The 17,309-nt window shown below is 35.5% G+C and overlaps 1 protein-coding gene across 3 annotated transcripts in view; it reads left to right on the forward strand.

The window, feature by feature from the left end:
- The window catches only part of LOC150100404 (uncharacterized), a 197,917-nt gene that overhangs the window by 58,056 nt on the left and 122,552 nt on the right, over positions 1-17,309 (forward strand). The window contains exon 1 of one of the 3 annotated variants that reach the window (XM_090402284.1): positions 12,650-12,736. The exons of the other annotated variants lie outside the window; for them this stretch is intronic. The gene's annotated coding sequence lies outside the window, so the exon portion shown is untranslated. Of the gene's footprint in view, positions 1-12,649; positions 12,737-17,309 lie in introns of those variants that run through there. 3 annotated transcript variants of the gene reach the window in all.

The following is a 17,309-nucleotide window of genomic DNA, read 5'->3' on the forward strand; positions in this document are numbered from 1 at the left end:
ACCTCACATACACAATAATCAATCATCACGACTTTTTCAAAACCAAAAATGAAATGTTTAGCAAAGTCAATGTTACTTTCGTTACTTCCTTCACAGTGATCTGCATAATTATACCTTCAAAAAGTTAGAAACATTCACCATTATCCCACCGTCTGTTATACAGGTTGCGGTGGCAGATTTTAAGGTACAAAATTGACTTTGAATATGCCAGAAGTAAACGGATGAATCCGCAGCTAATATGTACATGGTTGACAAGAATTATGTTCTGAACGCGAAGAGATTTTTAACTGAAGATGAGTTTTGTTTCGTCTTTTGAACCATAATTCTAAACAATATCAAAAGCTAATATGCAGATGGTGGAGAGTATTCGATAGCTTAATATACGCATTACTTGTCTGGATTCGTATTTCACAATTGTGATCAGTTCGCAAAGGTAACATTGCGTCTCTAGCAAGAACTAGAGACGCAATGTTACCTTTATATATAATGTGTTGTCTGCATCCTGCTTCTTGGAAATATGAGTTTGCTCACTGGGATTGCATAAGGTTCAAATGTTGCATGTAGCAGTTCCCCATCTTAATGGTAATTTCACTGGTGTATTGAGTTTATTCCTGTTTTCCTTTGAAGTGTTAGCCGATCTCATACGAAAGTCGTAGAATTTTGTGGGATGAAAAAACCCGGATTTTTAAATCTCACAAAACGGACATAATATATAGGCTTGCCTTGAGGAATTACACAGAAAAAAGATTTTAAGCGTTATTACTCTTAACGTACAATTGAGTTATTTTGAATTTTCGGCAACCCACCTCTACTGAAAATTCAAGGGAGTTAATTATATGTATAAAATATGTTTTAAATATAATTCCATATGTCTTTATTTGGAGATAAATTCACAACTTTGAATTTTATTCGATACCGGATTAAATTAAGCGTATTAGAGTTGATCCGTGGTTGAGGATAAACAATATAGTTGATTTTTCTGTTGATTCATTAAGTCAAATACAGAATGAAAATTCAGCACAAGTTTTTGTGAAGACGAGAAAAAATATTTGGGATCTTGTGTTTTAATTTTGCATTTTATAATAAATTAAACAAATAAACTTTTGTTTAAATGCCAAACACGTTCTTATATTATTCATATTAAAATCCCGTACGCGCCTATTATGAGTATGTGTGGATCAATTGGAAGAGGAGGCGTAATACATTCGTCAGACATCCAAATTACTAATCTAGTTTTTTTTTTAACCCTTTGTTGTATATCCATTGTTCTGTTTGATCTTTCCCCTCCTTTCACTGGTTTATCAATTCATTCTGCACATCATAATTAATGTAACCGCAACATCCAACAAGTGGCTGACACTTGAATGATCCAAGTATATAAGTTATTAGAAATATGATACGAAATTCCGAGTTTTAAATTATTCTTTAAAATCCAGTCTCCTTGGATTCAACATCCTGTCTTATTAGACTGGATGTTAAAAGAAAACCGAGACATTATTTTTCTGCTGATTCATCAAAATGAGTCAATGTTCAGTTTTCTTCAGGTGAAGAAAAACATTTCTTAAAAGATTTCCGAATGTAAGTATATTATGTTGTATTCTCTTATTCCTCATAGTTAGTTGATGTCGCGTCATTTTAATCCCTTGTAGAGCAGTGGTGTAGTAGACTCCAAAATGAGCAATCAGAGCTCAGATGACATTTTAAGTAACGAATCAAAACTTGATTTACTAAAACAATAAAAAGAAATGTAATCCTTTGATGGGGACAGATTTGCAGTGCTATTTTAATTCGTGGAGATTTTCGCGATAAAGAGAATAACTGAATATGGAAACAAGTTTCTGATATAAATTTGTAACCAACAGTACATTAAAATCCCAGTCTTGCTTTATTGCTTAAATTCTTACATACTGTGCATTAATACCGCCGTTATTTGGGCCTTATATAATAATGAGCACTTTATTATAATCATCATCATCTGAGACCTCCCTCCAGAGAGTCAAGTACTCATCGAGGAAGGCTATAAATCACCCAAACCAGCTGTCATACCTTCCTTTAAATTCATTCACACCACATGCACTCACTACCCCTAAAGGCAAACTATTCCAATCACTCACTCACTCACTGCTCTCTCTCTCTAGGAGAAAAACCTAGCTCTTACCTCTTTCTTGACTGTGAACAAACTTAACTCTATGGATGCCCCCGTATTCTCTCCCCACCTTCCATATAATGAAAACTTTCATCAGATAATATCCTATAACTCCCATTCAGAAGTTTATAGAACTCTATCATATCACTCCTCTTTCTCCTGTTAACCAGAGTCTGCAGTTCTCATATACGCAATCTGTTCTCATAATCTAAATCCCATAATGCCGGCCTGGTTGGCCGAGTGGTCAGCGTATCCACTCTCCAACCAAAAGGCTGCGGGTTCGAATCCCGCCTTGGGCATGGATGTTTGTGATCGTCTGTGAAAGTACTAGTGGTGGTAGTCGGCGATAGATGGCGTTGGTGGTAGATGATGAAGGTTGGTGGAGTAGTGAGACGAGGAGTTGTAGAGTAGATGCCCTCCCTCGATGAGGCTTTGGACTCTCTGGAGGTGTGGTGTAATAATAATAATCCGGATATAATATTTGTAACTATTCTTTGCGCCCTTTCCACAGCTTCTTTATCCCTTTGGAACCCGATAGACCAAATCTACGCACAATAATCTAAGTGTGATCTTATCGAAGTCTTATAAAGAGTCAAAATGACTTCCTTATCCTTACATGTCAAGGTTTACTTCAACATCGCAATTATCCTCTGAGTTGTATTTGCAACTTTTGCTATGTGACCTTTTCAACTTCAAATTCCTATCCACCAAGATCCCTTGCCAATTCGGTTTCTTGTAGCATAACCCCACAAATATAATATATCACTGGAACTCTAATCACCCCAAAATGCATAACTTTACACTTACTAACATTAAATTGATAATCATTTTCGTTTTCCCAAATTTCCAGCCTATTCAAATCATTTTGTAAGTGCTGAATATCAGTAGCATCCCTGATTGCCCTACCTATCTTCGCATCATCTGCAAACAATTGCACATCTAATGTTATACTCTGCCTAATGTCATTAATGTATAGATTGAACAATAATGGTCCAAGGACTGAACCCCGAGGTACACCACTTGTGACCTTAAATCTAGCAGATTCACATCCATTGTATACTACTTTTTGATACTGTCTGTCAACCATCCCCTGATCCAAGTCAAGAGTTTATATTCCAATCCCATATTCTCCAGTTTATGCAACAGTCTTTCGTGTGGTATCCTATCAAATACCTTAGAAAAATTCAACATCATCAGACTGTATCCATTCCCTTTATCGAACTCAGCTGGAATATTATTATAAAATATGAGCAAATTCTAAAACATGACCTTCCTTTAGTAAACCCATGCTGCTCCTTGCAGAATATAGCATGTTTGTCTACCCATTTCTGTATGCGAGTTCTTACCAACTTCTCTAAAATCTTCACTACCACACCAGAGGTTCTGATAGGTCTATAGTTAGACGCATCAATTTTTGCACTACCCTTGTACAATGGAACTATCATACATTCCTTCCATTCCTGTGGTATCATTCCTGAGCTGAGATTCAAGTTATACAAACATGTGAAAGGCCTAGCCAATTCGGCTGAACATTGCTTTAGAAAATAGGCTGATATTCCATCTGTCCATATAGACAAATTCTTATCCAGGTTATGCAACAGCTTCAACCTAATTTTCATGAACCTCTAACTCTTCATCCAATGTAGTAGTAGTAGTAGTACTGTGCACCATGTTACATACACCTGGTTGATATATCTTAGCAGAGTGATCACTTATTAACTGAACAATTTCATTAGCTTCCGACGCTCCAGTACTATCTGCATTCGATAAAGTTATTCTTTAACATTCATTCTTTCTTTTGCTTGTGGCATAACGATAAAATTCTTTTGGATTGCCTTTAGCTTGCATGGCCAATTTCTTTTCACACTCCGGTTTACCACTCGTTACTTTACTGGCCTGAGCTTTATATATATTTCATAACTCCTCTCAATCTTATTCTTACGATATTCTTTCCACATCATCATCTTCTTGTGGATCTCTTGCTTAATAAGGTTGCACATCCATTTCACTCCCAACCTATTTATTCTTCGAACACTAGGGATACATTCAGATACCACCTCATTTAAAAACTTTTTCCAAGATTCCCATGCATTGCTGACCTTTTCCCATTCAGTAACTGATACCATGGGACCAAAAATAATATTCTCCTAAGTTGATCATAATTTTCAGCTTTATAGTTCAGCATGTAACCTGTTTAAATCGGATCATCAATACAAGTAGATACCTCCCAAGAAAGCACAGCATGATCAGTCACCAGTTGGTGGTAAAATAGTCATATTCTTAACTGACATCCTCCTTCTTACGCATATGAGCAAATCTTATGCTATGAGCAAATCCAACACTTTGACATCGAGTTCCATCTTTCACATGCTACTTGAAAGTTGTCTCGCAACAATTCAATAAATTTCTTTTCTTTCTTATCATGAGATTTCTCTTCTACCCAAACAGTGTTTGGAAAATTAAAGTCACCCATAATGATCACTCGTTTGGTACCCATAAAGCTAAATTGGCGGTGCATTTCTTTGCCCCTGCAACTGAGCCGCCAGGTCTATAGCAACACCCCACCATTTCATTCTGTTATCCTCCACTTCACACCAGATAGACTCAAACTAACCGCTACATCGAATATTGTTTCTACCCTAACTGGACTTAAGTCATCTGATATCATTAGTAGTATTCCTCCTCCTCTCCTATCTCTTCTGTCATTCCTGAAAATAGTATACCCATCACACTCGATCCCACTTACGATATCTGATTCAGATAGCCAGGTTTCACTAAAGCCAACAATCTTAAGTCACCTCGTATTCAATAAAACAATGAACTCAACTCCTTTGTTTCTGATGCTCCTGACATTTGTGTATAGACATAATAAACTACCACCTTGTCTATTCTTATAATTAGATATGATCTATTTGGTCTTGTTCTAGAATGTTCTCTTTTCCTTCCCCAGGCATACATAAAAGATCCGAACCCAAAACATATTTTTCCACCCCTTCGCCACATACATAACCGTGTTCGAAGATAATCATATCTTTATCACGTTTTCATATCATAGCTGAACTTTCACACCCATTTTCCCCATTCCTCCTTTGATGATCTAGTTTCCCTTACTCTATGCATTAGGTCTCATACCAAGAAGTAATTTCTCCAGGCTCCTGATGCCAAATGAATTCACGTACAGACTATCCTTCTTATACAAGTCTTTTCTGCCATCAAACACACTCTACACATCTAAAAACTCACATCCATTTCTTCTACACAGCCTGCGCGTGAAATCATTTGTTGTCATCGCCCTTCTTAACTCAGTACTGTCATATCTGGGTTAAAATTAAAATCTGTGTTAATTAAAATCCTATAATTTTTACTCTCTCGCATTTCTTTCTCGCTTCTTCCAACAGACCTTTCATATTTTCTATCATACTATATCTCATATTGTATTTAATTCCGGTAATGACTTTATTATTTAATACGATGGATAAATTTGCCATCATATTAAACAGAATTGAAACCGCGGTAATTTTGTGAAACGTCGTTTTAATCAGCTAATTTAGACATCCCCATTCCGATTCTGTCCATTAACCATTTGGAATACGTTAATGAGTTGATTGATGTCTGTGGGTTGTTAATTAGGAACTGTTTCATATGGAATTGGTGGTTTCCCGTTTGTGTTTGACTGCGTGAAATATTTTCCATTCGCTTCATTTTAAAAGGAAACTTGCTATGAAAGGTTGCTGCTTTCATCTGCGATAAATATTATGAGGAACGTCCTTTACAGGCGGCTTGCTTTATTGCTTAAAATAGCTGAAGCTCATCCGTGCAAAATATCATTAGGGACTTGTATATCGGTTGATGTACTTTGAATTTTTTTTTTTCACTAGATTCACTAGACCTTATTTGAATCTGAGAAGTATATAAAATTAAACTGTTTTCTTTCTCCCCCCCCCCACTGCCTTTCGACCATTAACATAACTACCACAGGAAGTTTATAAATCGTGTCCACGAGGTGGGCTGGAATTACAGCTTTTTCATTCATACTTGGATGCTTAGCTTCCCTCTTGCACACACATTTGACCCTCACAAATCCTGATTATTAACTTTGTATCCCCCTTCCCTTTCTCCCTTTCAAAAAAAAAAAAAAAAAAAAAAAAAAAAACATTATTCATATTTTGAAGTTCTGCTTAAAGCGGATTACGCGAACAAACATATCCGAATTATTTTCTTCGACTACAGTTAAGACGTTTGGCACGTACTCATCCTCTGCAATCAAAATGCTCACTTGGCTCATTTTCTTGGGATTCAGTGCCGAAAGCCCGTAGTTTGTCCAAGCGAGTTTTCCGGTGTGAGCCCTCAGAATTATCTAAAATTAGACGCTTTCCACTCCATTCGAACAGTAGCAAACACTGTTCACTTAACACTTAGTAAGCATTCTTTGTTACTAAGGGTGGTGATTCTGGTACTTGGTTTCGACGAAATTACTGCTATTCTGTTCTCATCAAGATGGGAAATTCGCAAAGATAATACTAGGATACAACTATGCTCATATCATCACTGCGAATGTGTTCACCAACGCTATCCTTTACCTTCCTATTTGATGCAGGAGGTAGATGTGGCGTATAGAGAAGAAAGCAAATCTTTTTTTTTTGTTGTTGTTATTAAGAGCTGCCTGCGATTTGTTAAGAAAAAACAGGGCCTTTTTTTACTCGAGTAGTCGGTAATTTGGTTGTTCTACGCGCAATACATTTGGAATCAGGACAAGTAGCACTTTTTGAAGGAAAAACTAATATTATCATACGCAGTCATTACATTTTCTTCCTTTATGTTTCTTTCAATGCGATTTTATCCGCATGTTTATTCGTTATATTTCAGTCACCTTCACTGAACTTGTCAGCCAGGTGAATATCTGCACATCTAACAACTGCGGAGTTTATTGGCCTGGGCATCTCGGGTGTTTGCTGAACTCGGTACATTTTTATTTATTTATTTCGAATCATTGGCTATTAAATTAGTAAATTTTTAAGAATTTTCATATTTCTGTATGTTTCCCTTGACTGTCTCAATCACCTTTCATTTTTTTCCCCCATTTTTTAATAAACTATTCTTCAGTGGGGTTTTAATAACCTTGTTATATCAGCAGAACTTAGATTTCAAAAAAATAAATGAATAAATAAAATAAAATAAATTCTTTCAGTCATATTTTTGATTATACTTGAATTTCTAGTGATGGTATTTCGGGTGATGCCCCTAAGAGCAGCCTAAAAATTCTTGACTTAATTCTTAAAGAACATCTACAATCTTGTTTTTTTACGATTTGACACCTCCAGGGAGTCCAAGACTCATCGAGGGAGGCACCTGCTCTACAACTCTGTCTCCACTACTCAATCCACCAACTGACCGCAACTACACCAACGCCATCTACCACCGACCACCACCACCAGTATTTCCACAGACACTCACAAACATCCATGCCCACGGCGGGATTCGAACCAGCAGCCTTTTGGCTGGAAAGCGGATTCGCTAACCACTCAGCCAGCCATACTGGCAGGATAGGGTGTTATTGAGCTATAAGCTCTGGTCATGGTGGAGTAAGGGCAATAGCCGAGCCTCAGTTAAAACTTCATTGGCTACAGCATTGCCATCTGTTACCCTCTGGATTCCTCCACCATCATCTCTATTTTTAGGCATCAGCTTTTTAAGCTAACGCGCGTTCACAAACGAAACCTCTTAACTTAGTCACGTCGGCCTTCATGACAAATCGAGAACGGATGAACCAGTTTTTATGTAACATAATATTTAAGACTGCCTTCATTTTCTGTTAAAACTGAATAGAATACTTGCCACTTTATATGAAAATCAAAATACAGTACATTTTCCCCTGCGCCTTGCGATGCGCAAACAATGGTTATCCTCCGGAACCGGGGATATTAATCGCATCCAGTGAACTTTCGAACTCATTTTTTCGCCTTTTGCTTATTAAGTAAAGATATCGTAATATCATAGACGTTGCATTATTTATTTTCTAACGTCTTTTTTTTTGTCTCTCAATCTTAAGCAAACAGAATAAATTTATAATCTGGTACCCACCAAAGGCGTAACATTAAAAGAAGTTATACTAACAAAGTTTATGGGTTACCTTCGCAGCTCATTCCAGTCAAAGGACAAATTCTCATTTGTCCTTTGATTGGAAAAAATCTGAGATTGAATCCCGTCAAGAACGGGACGAATCTTTTTATTTAAGAGCTTTTGAATAAGATGAACTAACCGGTTTCATACGGAGGGCGATGGGTTTTTTTTTTATTTTTATTACGCCGCAACAGGCTTTCGTTTAGCCTTATGTGCCTATTCAGTAAGCCAACCTTTGGCTTCTGTATTGCGAAGTTTTCGTGGCATGGAAGTTACACCACAGTGCTTGGCCTCTTTCTATTCTGAGAGCTCATAATACGAGAAAGAAAAAGAATACGTGAATGATTTATTACATACTTGGAAAGTGTACTCGTAGATCATTTCCAGTAATCTGTACATTTTATTTTTGCCAATATTTTCATAACTTAGGAGAAGTAGGATGGTTGGAACTAAGTCTGAAGCTAGGAAGCTCTAATTAATGGAGAAAAAAAAAATCTTATAAGCTCCTTAGATTGGCTGAATTACCTTTAGTTGAAAAGTCTTTGATGGTTCCTCGCCTAAAAAGAACACGCACGAAACTTCGGTTGGAAAAACAGGGAAACTGGTAGAGCTTTCTTTTCCCAGCTTTTTTTTTCTTTTCCTGGACCTAAGAGACCAACCTGCCGGTGAATACGTACAATTAACTGCGTCATGGCTTTAATTGCTTTAATGTAACAATCCAATTCTCGCGTTGTGAGTCGTAATATCATGCGATTCAGTTTGAAAAAAGAGATTTCATTTTGCTTCCATTCCTTTCTGTATAAGAACGAAATAGTAAAGTATTTCTAACGAAATAGTATACTTTCATTGACTGCTTCAGGGATCTTAATCAGGAATTTTTTAACTCAAGATTAAAAATATATTTTTGTAGCGCCTGTTTCTTTCTTTCTTTCTTTTTTTTTTTCCGATTAAAAAAATATTTGTAGCGTAAGTTAGACTTACATGCTGTTGCGACCATTTTCTCACGCTGTTATTATTATTCAGAATGTTTGGTTGTCATTGAAAACATTAATGGAAACGTTATTGAAAGTTCTCACGAATTTAATTGGTAAGTACCCTTCAGTATGAACATACTACTTTTTTAACTTACTGAACAACATTTGCCGGCTGTAGGAGTGCCGAAACAGTCTTATAGAGTAAATTTTTTCATCGCTCAAAACAGTCGAAATTTTCGAACACACACACACACACACACACACACACACACACACACACACTGTAAATAAGACACCAGTCGATTTCATTTAATCTAAAGAGCTTAACTCGCTAAATCAAACCAACTTGGTATATGTGTTGAAAAACACGAAATTACATTTGTGTATGACCACAATATGAATGTGTGTCTTTGAATAACGTCATACTTCATTAATATAACATACACCATAATTTCTCAAGTAGTCGGGTTCGAATCCTGTCTATGACGTGATGATGAGCCTTTACAGTGGTGAATTCTCCATGCTTGCTGCGCAAAGTTCATTACTTGAGAAAGAAGTAATATTTATTTGTTAATAAATGCATGCATTTATAAGAATTCCATTTAGGCATTTATTTTTGTAGACAGAAGACGTCTTAAGCTTGCGCGCAATAATTGAGCTTTGCGTTGTGTATCGATGCCGATGCTTGCTCGTCTAGTGAAAGCTACCTTGGCTTGCTCGGTTGTAGGCGCTTCCTGGTCCTCGCAGCAGCACTGTGATTTCACGCGCACGCATAGCCATTTCACGTCGTCTTATTCTGTTGCTTAAACACAGGCAATACGCAGTCAACGTAGCTCTAGCCAGTGAGCTTCAGCCAGCATGTACAGGTGTGCGTGTTGCTTGGGAAAATTAAGTTACAACCAACTTTTTATGATGATGTTATTGACCAGTTCATTAAGAAGAACCTTTGTATAGAATTTGTATTCAAGTAGCTAAATTGAAAAATGTAGAATATCATTTGTAAAATAAATGTTGTATTTGTATGATTAAATGTACATAAATTTCTAAATACATAGTTTTAAATGGTCAGTACAAGTACCGCGTTATACCCTCGTATAACGCGGTACTTGTGCAACGCGGTTTCAATATAACACTATCTACAAATTGTATTCAACGCGGTACTTATACAGCGCGGTTTTGACAAAAACACAGTCTAGAAATTGTAGTAACCCTTTATCTTTTCATATATTTTTCACCCCGCGACTTAAAAATCAAATTTTATCTTCGTTAAATTTGTGTCTGCCCGTATCGCGCAGGTAGTTATAAGTAGCGAATTTATATTAGGGGAAACACCCTTTAGCACGCATGTACGTCAATTGTATATCGTATGAAGTGTTTATTGTTAAAAATTGTCTTCGTTTTCCGCCAGGAAAGCGCATTGAAAATCATAAGTGTGTTATCTCAAGCTGAGCACTTTATTTTCTGATGAGTTACATACATAATTAATATGTAATGCTTTTTTTATGTAAAAAATTATTTTTATAGTAATGACCATAAATTGCATTGAAAGGGGGGGAAAATGAATATTGAAAAGAAAATTCGTCTCGAAGAAAAAAAATTAAAATCATGGATCGGTTGAAAAATGGAGAAAAAACCAGTTTTTGTAAGGACTTTGAATTTAAATGAATCAACAATTCAAACAATCAAACACACTGAACATAAATCCGAGAAAGTGTTTATTGCTGGGTCAACGGTAATTGCAAAGCACGTTGCTCGTGTATGCAATTTTCTAAGAGAAAAATGAAGAAATCTCTAATGATTTGGAAAGAAGATGCACTCAAAAGAAAATTCCTTTGGATGGAAATCTTAATAAACATAAAAAACTCTCAAAGTTTATAAACATTTATAATACAGACCAGGTGTTCAATGCTGATGAATCCGGGTTATATTGAGAAAAAATGCCAAAACGCACCTATATTTCGAAAAATGAAAGATTAGCTCCTAGATTCAAAGTTTCCAAAGACAGAATTACTCTACTGTTTTGTAGTAATGCATCAGGTAATTACATAAAACTAATTTTTATTAACCGATCCTCAAATCCTCGTGCTATGAAAGATTAAAATATGCACTTATTTTTATTTTGCCTAAAACATTTATGCATTACATGCAATGAAGCTTAATTACAATTTGTAATTTTTATGATTTTATATTATGTATTTGTATCATAGTTTATGTTTTCTTAACTTACATGAATTACCAATTAAATAAAAATATATTTTTGTTGGATATGTCATTGTAGTTTATATATTTTTTTTATTTTAAAAAAACGATTTCGGAACGTAACCCTACTTTTTTGTATGTGATCTGAGTCTCGCATAACGCGATTTATATAACGCGGCATTTCTATGGAACCTAACATCCGCGTTATACGAGGGTTACCTGTAATTCATTATTCCGCTAATCAGACTTCAATCACACCTCTCACTCCCTCAGTGATAACAAGAGCAAGCGTGAATTTCAAGACCAGCATTTCCCCATTAAGCCTTTATCCAGGTGTTTTCAATCAGATGGTCAATTTAGGGAGGCTCATACGGAGATGGGGAGTTTTTTTCTTCTGGAAACTCAGGTTTTTCGTCCCTGAAAACCTGGCCGGAAGAACAAACGCAATATATAGAATTTGGACCCTTCGGGGAATAAAATCAACATATTCCGTAAAATATGGTTTCGAACACCTGTATGTGAAGTGTGGATTTATGTGTAAGCATAAATCAGGAGTCATCGTGCAAAAATTTCAAACTGTCATTAAACTTAATGTATTTAGTAAAAAAATCCTGTTCCGCCCTTAGTGGTGAATGTTGCTGGTCTAGGAAATTATCACATCTCATTTAATGCGCGAAGCTAAGGTTACGATTTGGAAGTTTTTTTTCCCATAATAACCTTCAAATACAACTTTCAGCGATTAGAGACAACCCCCCCCCACACACACACTCACATGGTATAATCTGTAATTAGGATCTTTCTGTTACTGAATACTCATATGAAATACATACAAATGTCAGACAGTTTCGCAGAAATCGATGAATGTAAGACACAAGCCACAGTTGTCGCCACGTGTTTCAATACAGTGGCTTGTCGCTTTCTATACAGCTAGCGTCACTCACATGTCCATAGTATAGTGACCTACGAAATGAGCCATTCGCTTAGATAAGAGGGAGGGAAGAATACAGGGTCACGTGTTCTGAAAACAGGTTTACCTGTTGATTTCTCCTTGACTTGACCTTCGTCTGGACAACACTTTTTTTTGCCCTGTCGTCAGCTGTGGTCTTTGTTTCATAGCGTTGTGCGTGTGGGGGCGTCGGTGTGCATGTTCTTTCTCATCCCACGTGTGTGAGGGTTCTTTAATGGACAAATTTTTCCGAGTCCCAAATGGAAAAACTTTAGTTCGTGTGTTAAAGATGAGACGTAGCTTATGTGATTAGGAAGAACCAACAAAAGGAACTACGCATGGCTGAACAGAGTAAGTAGGCCTTTGTGTGATGTTTTTAGTGATCGCTGTGTTCGAAACGAGTTCATTAGGGTAAACATTGATGCTTTAAATGATGATTGAGATCTGCCTGTAGCGGTTGCAAGTATTAACTTGTATTCATTCATTCATTAACGCATTAGGTACTGATTCTTTAAATGAAGTTGGAGAAAGAATACGGAACAGGATTGCTGCATCCAGTTTATAATCAGTTTTCAAAGTGTACAGTGAACTTATAAACAGGTCCGTCTTTTCGCTTGAGTCATTAATCACTTAATTTAAAGCATTCCCAAGCAAAAATCGTTATAATTCATCACTTAATAATCACATTCTCTTTATCGTAACGAGGCATGGAAGGAGAATAAAATAACATTGAGTTTCTTCTCAAATCGTAGAGAAGGTACACACACGCTAGAGACTCGTATTAAGCTTGCAGCAATCTCAGTACTCAGAACTGCGAAACACCTACTAGCAACTAACCGGTCAGCTCTGCCTGAACTGTTAGAATGAAGCTTAATGACTCATCGAGTTCCCGGTCCTGAAATGCAGTGTCCGTTCTAATACCAGAATGAAAGTCCGCTATGCTTGTTGTCAGGAATTCCATTGGCATAAATTCCGCTTTTCCTCCTTTACAAACTAACCACAAAATATGCGTAGCTGTGTGAACATTTCACAAGGATAATGCCCACTACTCCGGAATATTTACCGGATATCCCTTTGTCTGTAAATATAAAAAGGAGTTCTAGCGGGGGGGGGGGGGGTGAAGGACGTTCAGAAATATTACGTTTTTAGAATTTCGAATTTCATTAATAATACTTAAGCATATTTAAGTTAAGGGATATTATATCCCATATTGTTTCTTAGCCGAATAAGAAATTCAAAGAGTTTCATGCCGAATATAGAAACTATATAAAGTTCGGCGATTCCAAGCGTAAGCAAATATCTGGATAGTGCAGCACCTATCCAGGTATTTGCTTACGCTTTATATAGTTTAGAACTTTATATAGTTTATATATTCGGCATAAAACTCTTTGAGTTTCTTATTCGGCTAAGAAACAATATGGGATATAATATCCCTTAATTTAAATAAGTTCATGTCGCCGAATTGAAGCCTTTGGCTCTTCATATAATTAGTAATTTATTAGGACACCTTCTTGGCAATTCTCATAAAAGGGATGTAAGTTCTACATAAGACTAGGTCTACCTACTCACTGATGAGACCTCCAAAAAGGTCGAAACCGGTCTGGGTAGTGACCTTCTCTCATAATGTTGAACAATAATACAGCTCCTAGGAGCTAAGTTCACATTATGGGTAAATATCAAGAATAGTGATCGGAGCTTGCTCCACCCTTTCTATGAGTTGCCTCAGCTTGCACTACCTTCAAGGATCTAGTGCTGCACTATCCAGGTATTTGCTTACGCTTGGAATCGCCGAACTTTATATAGTTTCTATATTCGGCATGAAACTCTTTGAGTTTCTTATTCGGCTAAGAAAAATATGGGATATAATATCCCTTAACTTAAATAAGTTCATGTCGCCGAATTGAAGCCTTTGGCTCTTCATATAATTAGTAAATACTTAAGCATTTAACTAACAATATTTATTTTAAAATTTAAATGTATATATAGTATTTTTAAACGCATATAGATTGATATTTTTTTGAGTTAATTAACGGAAAATTTATTATTACTTTGTTGAATTTTCGAGGGGAATCGATCAATCCCTTCCTTTGGATGCGAGTCCATTTTTTGCATTAAAGATTTGCATATTAAAAGAAACATTTTGTCTTCTTAAGTTCGTAAAATAATCCTTGTCCCGCGGTGCATTAAGCAATATACATTAAACGATAAGAATAATAAATCTTATTTTATATTAGGAAAGAGAATGGTTTTCGGAGATTTATGTGGTTAAGACTTCAGCATATTTAAATCATACTAGAAAAATTGATAATGGTTTTAAAACATATACATATAACACTCTGATATTTCGACGCTTATAACAAAGGCACCATCTAGGACATAGGTTGCCAAACTTTTTCGGGCCACCGCCCACTTTGCAGGACAAAAATTTTGTAATGCCCCCAATTATAACAGTTTGAATAAAACCATATTTCAAATATTTGAGACTGAATGAAACCATATTTCAAATACTCAATACTGTACTGTCGACATTTCTTCTTATATTCAGACATAATGAAGTAATAAAATTTGCAAAAATATTCACAAAATAAAAGATTTAATTTACACTTCGTATGACTCCACTTATCTATCACACTTTCGACTGATGATTGTTGGCAAAGCACACAAAAAATAATGAAACTTATTCCTAAACCACTGGTATTTATAGATTTGAAATCTAGCCCGAATCGACTTGCATGCATGCGATACCATCGTACTCGTGCTTTGAACACGTCACTGCAAGCACCCATATTCCTGTCAAAACATGCTGAATTGAGTGAATTACCCACGTAATAGTTGACCGACATACTACTAGTTAAGACTCGTCTGCTGCGTGGATAGACTAAAGCCTGTATGGCACGATCAATTTTTACAATAGCAAAAAATGAATAATTTTTTAAGTATATAAAAAATAGAAGTTAAAATATCCTGTAGGACACGTTCAGTTTTCTTATTGACATAGAAAATTGACATATATTTCTACCTGACATGGTCAATTTTCAAATGATTAAATAATTGAAATAGAAAATTGATAAACAAAATTGATCGTGTAAGACGGGCATAAGATGAATTAAAATTCAATATTTAAATTTTAAATGATTATCTAATCGCAAAATCACGAAAATAATTAATTTTTAAATATATATTATTAATTTCTTCTATAAAGAGCCACCGACCCCTAGACCGCCTGAACGACCCCAAATGCTCCTGATCCCACTATAGCCCCCCCCCCCCCCCAGAAGTCTTCAGCGCCCACTGGGGGGGGGGGGGGTACCGCCCACTTTGGGAACCTATGATCTAGGAGAATATTAATAAGGAACTAGTTAAAAAAAAATAATTAGAGGCAATAAATCTTTTCTCTCTTCATGTATTTAACCGCTATTCATCTTAAATTCATATTTAACCATTATACTACATTTGATGACATCGCAATTACCCTTTCAATTATTTCCGCATGCAAAGTTTGACAAAATATTTGTGGAAATTTCGCGAAGCAATAACTCTCTGGTTGGATGGAAGTACGTAACATTTGATATCAGAATACGGTATAAGATATTATCCAACTTAATTTTGATCACAATCGGTCCATTGATATTAATAATTGCTCTCTGACTGGATACAATTTCAGGAAATTTTAGATTGAGAATTTGTACGAAAAAATTTCATATCAGTTGTTGCTTCATATTGGACCATTTTTAATGGAGAATTTGGCATAACAGAGTTATATATGTTTATAGTACGTATCTAATCATACACGAACTCTTCTATAGAATGCACCTTTCTTTTTTCATGATTCTCTCTAATCACTTCCGCACTTATTTATACCCATTAATATTCATACTGAACTTCAGACGTTTAATGAAAAAAAGTGTTTTCTCTTAATATTATTAGTCATTAATCACCAGTTGATTGTAGCATAATATTTATTGAGTACATCCTGTGTTTTGGGTATTTTCAAAAGTCAGACCGGGAAAAAAGGGTTCTTTTTTGTGAGAATTATAAGGAAGAATGCCTTCTGTGTAATTTTTTTTCTCTTTTAAATCGCGTAATGAATTTGGTCGTACTAAAATATTTCTGCTTTTCAGTTTTGATTCAGATAAGACAATTTTACATACTGTTTTCCATAAATTTACTTAAAATACATTTATAGTTCTATTGTTGGTGTGCTTCTATTGTGGCTACGTAAGATATGGAATACAATAAACGTTTCGGTATCAGTTATGAGGGGAAATGTTTTTTTTTTTTGTTGTTGTTGTTCATATTTTAAACTTGTGATATTATGTAAGTGAAGATCATTAATTTGTCAGATTCGCGATCAAATAGAACAGCTCTACAATTCGTGCTATTACTGAAATGAATAGATATCCTAGCGATGTGTTTTAACTTTCAATTAATTGGTTAACGAACTCCTAAAACGTGCCGGTGTAACATGGCAACGTTTTATTTTCAAGAATTCTAGAAATTAGCACCTACTACAATCTTTTTATTTTTTTTCCCATTAACAATTCACGCGAAGTCAACTTTTGCCACAAAGAGCATTAATATGTTGTAAGTATTTTACTCAATCTTTAGCTTATTACTCTTCCGGCATTCATTATCGCAGCTTTTTTTATATATTATTATTTTTGTTTTGTCTATTTGTTTATTTTTGAATATCTAGTAACATTTGGCATTTAAAAAAAAAAAAATTCCGACTTATACTAAGTTTTAATCAATATTAATTTTCTTCTTTATGGCCATGTTTTTCTCCCTTTATTTCCTGATATTTTTATTTTTTATTTTTTATTCACCTATTGTTACAAAGCCGAACGTTGACTTGACACGCTCGGAGTGTATTTGCCCAAGGTCACTTTGAAAGTTTCAGAGGAAGCATGACATTAATAAAGAG

This window comes from Typopeltis vanoorti, chromosome 13 (genome assembly GCF_054136105.1).
Source record: "Typopeltis vanoorti isolate ZY-2024b chromosome 13, IOZ_Tvanoo_1.0, whole genome shotgun sequence".
NCBI lineage: Eukaryota > Metazoa > Arthropoda > Arachnida > Uropygi > Thelyphonidae > Typopeltis > Typopeltis vanoorti.